The sequence below is a fragment of the Cricetulus griseus genome, chromosome 4, assembly GCF_003668045.3.
Source record: "Cricetulus griseus strain 17A/GY chromosome 4, alternate assembly CriGri-PICRH-1.0, whole genome shotgun sequence".
Taxonomy (NCBI): domain Eukaryota; kingdom Metazoa; phylum Chordata; class Mammalia; order Rodentia; family Cricetidae; genus Cricetulus; species Cricetulus griseus.
The window spans coordinates 33632765-33642431 of NC_048597.1; the positions used below are offsets into that span (position 1 = coordinate 33632765).

General features: G+C 43.0%; 1 protein-coding gene across 2 annotated transcripts in view; it reads left to right on the forward strand.

The window, feature by feature from the left end:
- The window catches only part of Gpr15 (G protein-coupled receptor 15), a 40394-nt gene extending 32838 nt beyond the window's left edge, over positions 1 to 7556 (forward strand). The window contains exon 5 of one of the 2 annotated variants that reach the window (XR_004769880.1): positions 6946 to 7556. The gene's annotated coding sequence lies outside the window, so the exon portion shown is untranslated. Of the gene's footprint in view, positions 1 to 253; positions 860 to 6945 lie in introns of those variants that run through there. The other variant, XR_004769881.1, reaches the window with a different exon arrangement.
- The last annotated feature ends 2111 nt before the right edge of the window (positions 7557 to 9667 follow it).

Genomic DNA, 9667 nt, shown 5'->3' on the forward strand with positions numbered 1-9667 from the left:
TACACCACATGGCAAGGGTTATGAAAACACCTAATTAAAGCTTATCTCAGGAGGAAGAGGAAGAGTGCAGCCTAAGCAGAAAGAGTTTTCTAAAATTGGACCTGTTACTAGGATAGTAAACACAGCTGCCCTCCTCTATTGGAGATGCCATGTTTGTCTGTGTGATTGTATAGAAGCTTCCCTTAAAGGTCAAAGATCACAGATCACTGCTTTTTATATTTCCAATAAAATTCATACTTTGGCATTTCAAAAGGTTCAGTGGAATCCAGAAAGCCAAATAAGAGGCAAGGAGAGAGAAAGAAAGGAAGTCAGAAGCATGCCTGTGTTTTCTGGAGGAGCGTCTCAGGAGAAGCATGCCTGTGTTTTCTGGAGGATCGTCTCAGAAGGCTTTTTCTGAAACCTCTTCAGCCACAGAGAAGGTGGGGCCAGCCTGAGCATAGCGTGCCAGCTTTGAAAGGGGTCCTTGGTGGTGACTCATTCCTTTTATCATTTCTCGTGAAATCGAGAGGTGGTGGCCATCACTGGAGAGCAGAGTGTAACTTGGTGACTGATCTCATTACTTCACAGAGGAAAGCAGTCACACGCAAGGATCAGAAACTCCCCCACTCCTCTAAAAGCGCAACAGGTTTGTACAAAAGTCATTTCCACCCAAGAAGACAGGTGTCAAATGAAAACATAGCCAGGAAGAAAAGAATAAACATCTTTTTATAAAAAATGTAACACTAGTCATGACCAATCAGGATTTTTCCCCTCCCTGCAGAATTTGTCATTCTTCTGTATTTTTAAAGTTCCCTCCTTTTCTAAATGTATCACTCCACTTTTAGCTGTCCAAAGATCCCCTTGTGGTTCACTTCATCTCACACAGGTATAGTTTTTTGTTGCTTTTTTTTTTTTTTTTTTTTTTGGTTTTTCCAGACAAGGTTTCACTGTGGCTTTAGAGCCTATCCTGGCCCTCCCTCTGTAGACCAGCCTGGCCTCGAACTCGCAGAGATCTGCCTGCCTCTGCCTCCTGAGTGCTGGGATTAAAGGCGTGCGCCACCAACGCCCGGCCATAGTTTTAATAGAGTGAGAAGACAAAAATGTCACATGTAGTCCATCCCAGAGATTTCTGGGGTTTAGGAAATAATACCTCCAGTATGTCACTATGGTATACTGAAGACTTTGGGGTAAGGGACATGGGGAGCCATCAGATCCAAGGTCCATAACCTCCTGCCGTATTGTCCTCAACCTTCTTCCTCCCCACCACCTGCTGCCCTCCAGGGTGTGGAAAACAGCTTTGTCTGAGATATTCTCATCTGCTGAAAGATCCACAAGTCCCTGCCATTATTGTGAGTCTCGTCTACAGGAATTTCGTGGAAGAAGAGAATTGCATTACAGAAGAGATGCAAGCTACATCATGCCCAGGCAGGCTCTGTCACAGAGTGTCACCTAGTCTTCTGAGGGATGCTCAGACACAAGTTGTCTGTGTAACAGAACAACCTGTCTCCACTGACATTTCCTGACGAAGTGCAAGCTTCGCCTCAGCCTTCTGGAGAAGTCCCACACTCCTGTTTCTTTCCATAGTTTGGATGCTTAGCGGCAACCATGAGCTATTCTTCATATATCCTGTTCTCTGGGACTTCCATGCATGTGTGGAATTCAGATCATTTTTTAACGTCAGCCTGTCTATTGCCAGTTTATTTAGACTCCTCTATTAAAATATTGGTGGGGGTGGAGAGGAGGCATCCCTCTTCATCAGACAACAATGAGCTAAAAAAGTATCTCTCCTGGGGCAGAATTTAGGCTGAGCTGACCTTCAAAGATAAGCACTAATGCTGTGCCTTGTGCACTCGGAAAAGAAAGATCGCAGCTTTTGTGGCTCATTTATTGGAGCAAGATGGATAAAGATACTGCACTAAATATGTTCCAGGTGTATCTAATGTGTTCTTAAAACAATAAGTTAAATTGATTCTTACTCAGTTTTAGAAATAAGAAGGTAGACATATCAAGTTCAGGGGCAAGCAGAGACAAATGGGCAGACTCCAAGCAGACAGACCCCAACGCACGTGGGCTGCTTGCATGGTTCTGAGCCACCGTCCTCTTTGTGAGTAATAATCAAAATCTTGGCATCACTTCAGAGCATAAAGCGGGAGATGGACTGTCTTGGCTCACCCTCATTCTCTATGCTGGGAAGAGGCTGTTTGCCCCTCAGCTTATTACTCAGGTGAGGAAAATGAGTCTCGGGGAGTTCTTAAAATCACTCAGGCAGGAAGTAATCCAGCCATGAGCAGAACTCGAAGCCAGTGATTTCGAGGCCTCTGCAAGTTCAGTTTTCTCCTCTTGACTCTGGGAGCTGCTCCCCTCCCCTCCGTACAATCTGTGAGAAAACCATAGATCCCGTCAACTCTCACACCCAGCCAGAGCCAGAGCTCTTAGCCTAGCAGCCCTATGGCTTTCTTCACCCTAAAAATAGAGTTCATCCTTTAGCACTTCAGCATTTGACTCTTTCACCAGCCCTTTACACTTTCAGGTCACAAAAGATCTAAGGTGGTGTTTTGGCGTGGTTTTAAAGACATTATTTTTTGCAGGAATTTTAGGCTCCCACGAACCCTGAAGAGGACAGAGAGGTGCGTGTGTAGCCTTGCTGTTATCTACACCCTCACCAGATCACTAAATACACCACAGCTGTTGAACGTACGTGGTCATGGTCATGTCCGTGACGTTCAGCTGCAGAAAGCATCTTGGGGTTCCCCTTTGGCATTATATATTGTATGCTTTGGTTATCAGCATTATAGCCACAGAATAGTTTGTGCAAAACAAAAATCAGACCAGAAAGCTAGATGCCCAATGTAGTGTCTCTGCAGCTTGGTAGAGTCATGAGGATCACTTGAGACCTACTTGGAGGACAGTTCGAGCCATGTAGCAGATTCCATCTCACAATAATTTAACTACTTAGTTAATTTAAAAATACAAGATGGAGAGAGTCAGAGGAGAGAGGGCATTTCGTGCAGAAGTATGAAGGGTGATATGGATGAGGAAGCAGAAGACCTAAAGAGAAACTCTACTAGCTTTATACGTGAGCTGAAAACACAACTCTCTCTCTGTCCCATCCATTCTCCCATCTGGCTGAAGGGATAACGTGGTGACTTCAAACTGTGTTTTAAGAGTAACAACCCATATTAAAAGAAAAGCTCCCGTTAACTCACAGTGGACTAAATAAAATGCAAACATGGCTGAAGTAAATTTTGTTAGCCTGAATGAAGGCTTAGTTATTCTAATGAATTTCTGAGCTGGTTGGAAATAAGAAGGAAAGAAGAAACTGGGTTTTCCTATCCCCTGTGCTAAAATGCTTGTCTCTCGTTCATTGACTTGTGAGAGCTGGAAGAGACCAGCTGGCCCCGGGGTATATGTGCAGAGTTCTTTGTGTTTTAAAATTTTTCTAACTGCCTCTGTGTTCTGTGACATCATGTTATTGACTTGAATTTGGACATGAGGGAAGCACTTAGACACTGGAAACTGGCAGATACCGTAAATCAGGGCTTTTGTTTGTTTTCGTTGAGAGCCAATTTCTCAACTACCATTGCTGATAGGGAAAGCACACACTAGAAGATAATGTGGTATTTTTTGCCTTTTAAAAATTAGAGATTGAGCCGGGCGTTGGTGGCACACACCTTTAATCCCAGCACTGGGGAGGCAGAGGCAGGAGGATCTCTGTGAGTTCAAGACCAGCCTGGTCTCCAGAGCAAGTGCCAGGATAGGCTCCAAAGCTACACAGAGAAACCCTGTCTAGAAAAACCAAAAATAAATAAATAAATAAAATTAGAGATTGTTCCCTGGTGTAAGAAGGGACTTTAAGAGCCCATCCCATGTGAAGGGATGCACTCTTGGCCTGTACACATGGGGGAGGGCCTAGGCCCGGCCCAGGATAATGTGGTGGACTTTGGAGAGCCACCGTCAAGGGCCCTACCCTGCCTGGGGAGTGGAGAGTGGATGGGGGGGGGGTGTGTTGGGGGAGGGGAGGGGAGGGAGAGGGAGAAGGGATTGACATGTGAAGCAAGCTTGTTCCTTATGTGGACTAATAAAAAAAATTAAAAAATTAGAGATTGGTTGGATTTCTTTTCAAACTAGGTCTGATGTAGCTATTACTAGCCTAAAACTTTCTATGTGACTGAGAACTATCTAGAATGCCTTGCTCTCCTGCCTTCACCTCCCTAGAGCAGGGATTACAGGCATACTCCACTGTGTCTGGTTTTTAGATCATTTTTAAAAAGATAAATTATACCAAAAAGTTTTAATTACTCTTTTTAGACAGGGTCTTACTATGTAGCCTTGGTTGTCCTAGAATGCTCTATGTAGACCAGGCTGGCCTCAAACTCACAAAGATCCACCTGCCTCTGCCTCTCAAGGTGTTGGATTAAAGGAGTGTGCCACCATATGCAGCTTTTTTAAGCTTATTTAATTTTGAGACAGAGTGTGACTATACTCTCCTAGCTGGGCTTGAAGTTACCATATAGACCAGGCTAGGCCAGGCTGGCCTCAAACTCACAGAGGTTCACCTGCCTCTGCCTGGCATTTTAAAAAGGGAAAAACAAACAAGCAAACAAAAACAGCGAAATAAAAACCTTTTATATTCTGAAAACAATTAATGAATTATAATTCAATTAAAAATGCACGGTATGGAAAATGTGTATACATTCAAAAGCTGCATAAGCTCAAGCCAAAACAAAATCCAAGCATGGACTGGGGAGGTGCACACAGCGTCTGTCTCACCATAGATAAGGGGCCGTTGGCACTCGATTGGTACTGGGAAAGGAAGAGTCGGTTTAAGAGTATGGCCCCTAGTTAGTTTGCCCCTTCCATTCTCCTGTGCCCCAAGGGTAGGCCTTACATCTGAAATTAGTAGGACTTCATAGGCCAAAACAACAACAAAAAGCCATGAAATTTCGTATCGAAGGCAAGGAGAGTAGGATGTCGTATTTGAGATGAATGGGGGAAAGTGACTATATGATCAAAACACACTGCACGAAATTTTCAAAGAACTAACAAAAATGAGGAAGAAAGAAAAAAGATGGACCATCTAATATATGTATAAAAGACAATAATTGTCAGGTAACATGATGATAAATGTAAATACCCACATTATATTTCTTAAAAGTCATCTCATGCATAAGTAATGAAGTGCAAACTTTACAGAAGAAAAAATGTAAAGCTACAAAGTAATGAAATTCCTTCTTATTATATATATTTTCTTATTTTTGAGATTATAATTCTTACATTTTCTCCCTTCCCTTTTCTCCCTTCAAGCCACTCCCATGGCCCATTTTTCTTTCATTGTTGCCCTGTGTGTGTGTGTGTGTGTGTGTGTGTGTGTGTGTGTGTGTGTGTATGTGTGTGCGCGCGCGCGTGCGCGAGCTCGTGCATGCACATGCAAGAATATTCATATATACATATATATATATATATGAATATGTTGGTTTTCTGTGTCAACTTGACACAAGCTACAGTCATCAGAGCAAGGAGCCTCAGTTGAGGAAATGCCTCGATGAGATCCAGATGTAAGGCATCCCCTTAATTAGTGACCAGTGTGGGAGGGTGCAGCCCATGGTCCTGAGTCCTATAAGAAGGTGGGCTGATCAGGCAGCAGAGACAGCTCAGTGATTAAGAGCACCTACTGCTCTTCCTGAGGACTTGAGTTCTATTCCCAGTGCCCACATCAGGTGGCTCACAACCGCCTGTATCTGAAGTTCCAGGGTGATCTCACACCTCCGACCTCTGTGGGCACCTGCATGCATGTGCACATACCCCACCACACACACATAGACCTAATTAAAAAAAAAATAAAAGAAGGTGGGCCGAGCAAGCCATGGAAAGCAAGCCAGTAAGCAGCTCCACTCCATCGCCTCTGCCTCAGCTCCTGCCTCCAGGATCCTGGTCTGAGTTCCTGTCCTGATTATCCTTGCTTTTTGGTCATAGTGTTTCATCGCAGCAATAGAAACTGTAACGAAGATAATACACAACTTGCTAAGTCAGTATAATGTTACTTGTATGTATGTATGTATTTTCTGGGCTGGCCATTTGGTATTGGATAGAAAATGGTGTGCTCTCCCCCAAGGAAGACTATTTCTCAGGCTCTCAGCATTCCTATTGCCTGTAGTTCTTTTTCTAAGGTTGAGGTATCCGGGTCCTCCTCCCTTCCATGTTAGCAGCTCTACTGGAGTCATCCTAGTTCAGGTCTTCTTTAGGCAGCCATGTTGTTGAGACTTCCTGGGAATAGCTTCTCTGACATTTCTAGGAGAAACAATATCACCACAAACTCCCTAATTGTCTGGCTCTTCTGATCTTTCCACTGTTTCTTCCACAACGATCCCTTAGCCTTAAGTTCAGGAGTTGGGTTGTGTATGTATCAGCTGGGATTGGGTTCCAAAATTCTGCACTTTGATTATGGTTTTCTGTAATGGTCTCCATCTGTTGCAAAAAGAAATTTCGTTGATGAGGGTAAGAACTATACTTATCTGTCAGAGTGAGGATAACTATTCAGAATGTAGTTAGGAATTATGCTTGTTTAGTAAAGAACTAAGATCCACAACTTCACTAGCCCTAGGTAGTAGGCAAAGTTTGCAGTACCGGGCATGATGTGCTTCTTGATAAGAACATTGGTTACTGCCAAGGTATATGGACCACTACTGCACCCTTGGGGTTATCGTGCTATGCTGGTCCCTCTTCTGTATTTGACTCCCTCCTCCTCTCAGTGATCAGGTTTGAGACCTTTCCCATTCTTCCAATTTCCCCATTCGGGTCACTACTATCTTGCTATTCCCCTCTCAAAATGGCAAAATTTTAATGTGAGCTACAGTGTTTGAGATTGCCATGAAGCTTCTCATCCACCGTGAGACACTGTTCAATTAAAGAGAACAATACTTAAAATCTGAAATCAATGTTTTTAATTCTTTTCTGTTCTACTTCTAGGAATTTGTCTTAGAGACTGGCATGTCTTCATAGAAATAAGCAGAGGTGCCCGGCCATTGTGATACGCTTGTCTGCTAGCTATGCATGAAGCAAAGCAGAAAGTCATAATGGCACTACTGACTCAGAGAATTCCTCAGCCAAGAAGAGCAGGCTGTAGCTGGCATGTGGCAGAGGCTGGTGCAAGAAGGTCCAATTCCAGTCTGACTCACTCACAAGCTACCAGGTTGCAGATGTGAAGTCTCACCCCTCATCAGACCTTTCAATATGACTGTTGGAGAATCCCCATAACTCTCTAACTGTTGTCTGCCCAAGCGAAGGATCCCAGAAAGAGTAAGGCAGAGGCCACCAGGCTTCCACTACCCAGTTCTCAAGTCAGACGTTAACATTTCCACAGCAGCTACCCATATAGGTCAGCCAAACAGCACAAAGGAAAGGGATAGAACAGAGAGCAGTTACTAGGAGATAAGGCTCATTAGCAGTTATCTTTTGTACCAGCCTATCACAGTTTGGAAAGAGGAGAGGGAGGAGGAGAGGGAGGAGGACGGGAGTGAAAGAAAGTATGCCCCAATGCCCATTGTTATCAGTTAAATAAATGTTTACTTTTTGTGAAATGTTGTAGAACCTTTAAAACTGTATGTGTTATTACAGAAAATGCCCAAAATACAGTGTACATGAGATGCATATTTATAAGATTCCTTCCGTTTTTTTTTTTTATTAAACGAGTATTAGGAATAGTTGTATGCAAAAGCATAAGAACTTTCTAGAACACATTTATGGACATTCATCAGTGTGAGGTGGAGCCAGGGGAGGTAGTTATTGGGAGCATGTAAACATTTTATTTCATTCTATACATTTATACCAGTAACTTTTTAAAAATATGTCAATTCAAATACAGTTGGGAATGTGTGCCCTAAATTTCATGTTACTAACTCAGTTCCTAAAGTTAATGTCATTTAACACATAAACTTGGGGAGCTTACTGTGTAAAGAGCATCCCCCACTTCTGAATGGATGAGTGGGTAACCAGGGAACATCATCTTTGTAATAAAGTGGGCTAACTAGCATGTTTGCACTGTCTTGAACTGGGATGCCCTTGCACTGTTTCAAAACTGCGGACTGTCAGCACCAGCAACAAGGTCCCTTGCTTGGTTTTGCTTGACTTTGTATTCTGTGAGGAATACATTTCTTTTCTTTATGATGGATCCAGTACATGTGTTCTATTTTAGCAACCAAACTGGACCAAGACAATTAACCCTTTCAAAACTAACATCTGATGACTCTAATCCAGTGCTTCTGAAACTTCCTAATGCTTTAGCCCTTTAACACAGTTCCTCGTGTTGTGATGACCCCAACCATAATTTTTTTTTTTCGTTGCTACTTCATAACTGTAATTTTGCTACTGTCATGAATCCTGATGTAAATATCTGACATGGAGGATATCTGATATATAACTCCTGTGAAAGGGTCACTCGGCCTCCAAAGGGGTAACAACCCACAGGTTGAGAACTGCTGCTCTAAATGAATGGGGTAAGGATGGGCTCAGCCTTCAGGTCTGACTCAATCAAAGTTTCTGATTACACAAGACCAAGCAAAGACTATTACCTGAAACTGTGGGGTTTGAATGATAACAGTGACACTTATTATGGGTCTGGCCTATGTCAGACTTTACATATGTTAACATAACAATGCTTTCTTCCACTCTATCAAGGTACTTGACATTGACATGGGAGTCTAACCTGAAAATCTGGCCTCTCGGTCCACACTTTCCTGTTCTCTGTGATTTTTACAATCCATGTAGTATCTTAGTTATAAACACAAGCCCCTACCAGTGGTGAAGGGTTTGGCTCAAATAGCAGGTTAATAAGTAAACAGATGCAGGAAGTGGTTTGCTGCATAATAGTGACTGTCTATCCATAGTTCTAATAGCTGTATGAAGTCACATATCGATACTTTCCAAAAACCCAGTGCCAGCAAGACCTTGATGTTACAACATTCCTTACTCTGAAGCTCCTCAAATCACATTAACCTTTTTTTTTTTATTTAATATGAAAAATACAAAGAAAACAATGGTGGAGGATTCATAGACTACAATTACTCTAGCCCTTCTCGATGGTTTCCATAACTATAGGATTCATTTCCCAGAACACCAACCACGAGACGTTTACATATCCTTTACAGAGTGCAAGCCATGGTTGGGACCTGGGAACAAGTGAGGTGTGAGGGGAGGTCTTGATTCCCACTGAGCTGTCTTTCCGCAGCGACTCAGTGTGCACCTCAGATATAGCCTCTTTTGGCCAGCGTTTGGCTGAGGGGTTGTTGAGCACACAGTCCACTCCTCCACTTCAGTGGGGATAACTCTCCACTAGGATAACTTCAGATCATGAAGACGGCAACCCTGTGGTTTTAGAGTAACAGCTGGTACAGTCACCCCTCAGTGTGTGTTAGCTTCAGGATTAGCGGCAAAAGGCAAAGTAGAAGCTGGCTGTAGTGGCATACGCCTTTAATCCCAGCACTTAGGAAGCAGGTGAATCTCCAAGTTGGAGGTCAGCCTGATCTACAGAGAGAGATCTACAGTTCTGCTATAGCCAGGGCTAGACAAAGAAACCCTGTCTTTTAAAATCCTCTTCTCCCCAAAAGAGGCAAAGCAGACCATTTAAATATACATTTAAATTTACAAAGAGATAAATCATGTTACCAAATGTCATGGGAAAGTCAGATGAGAG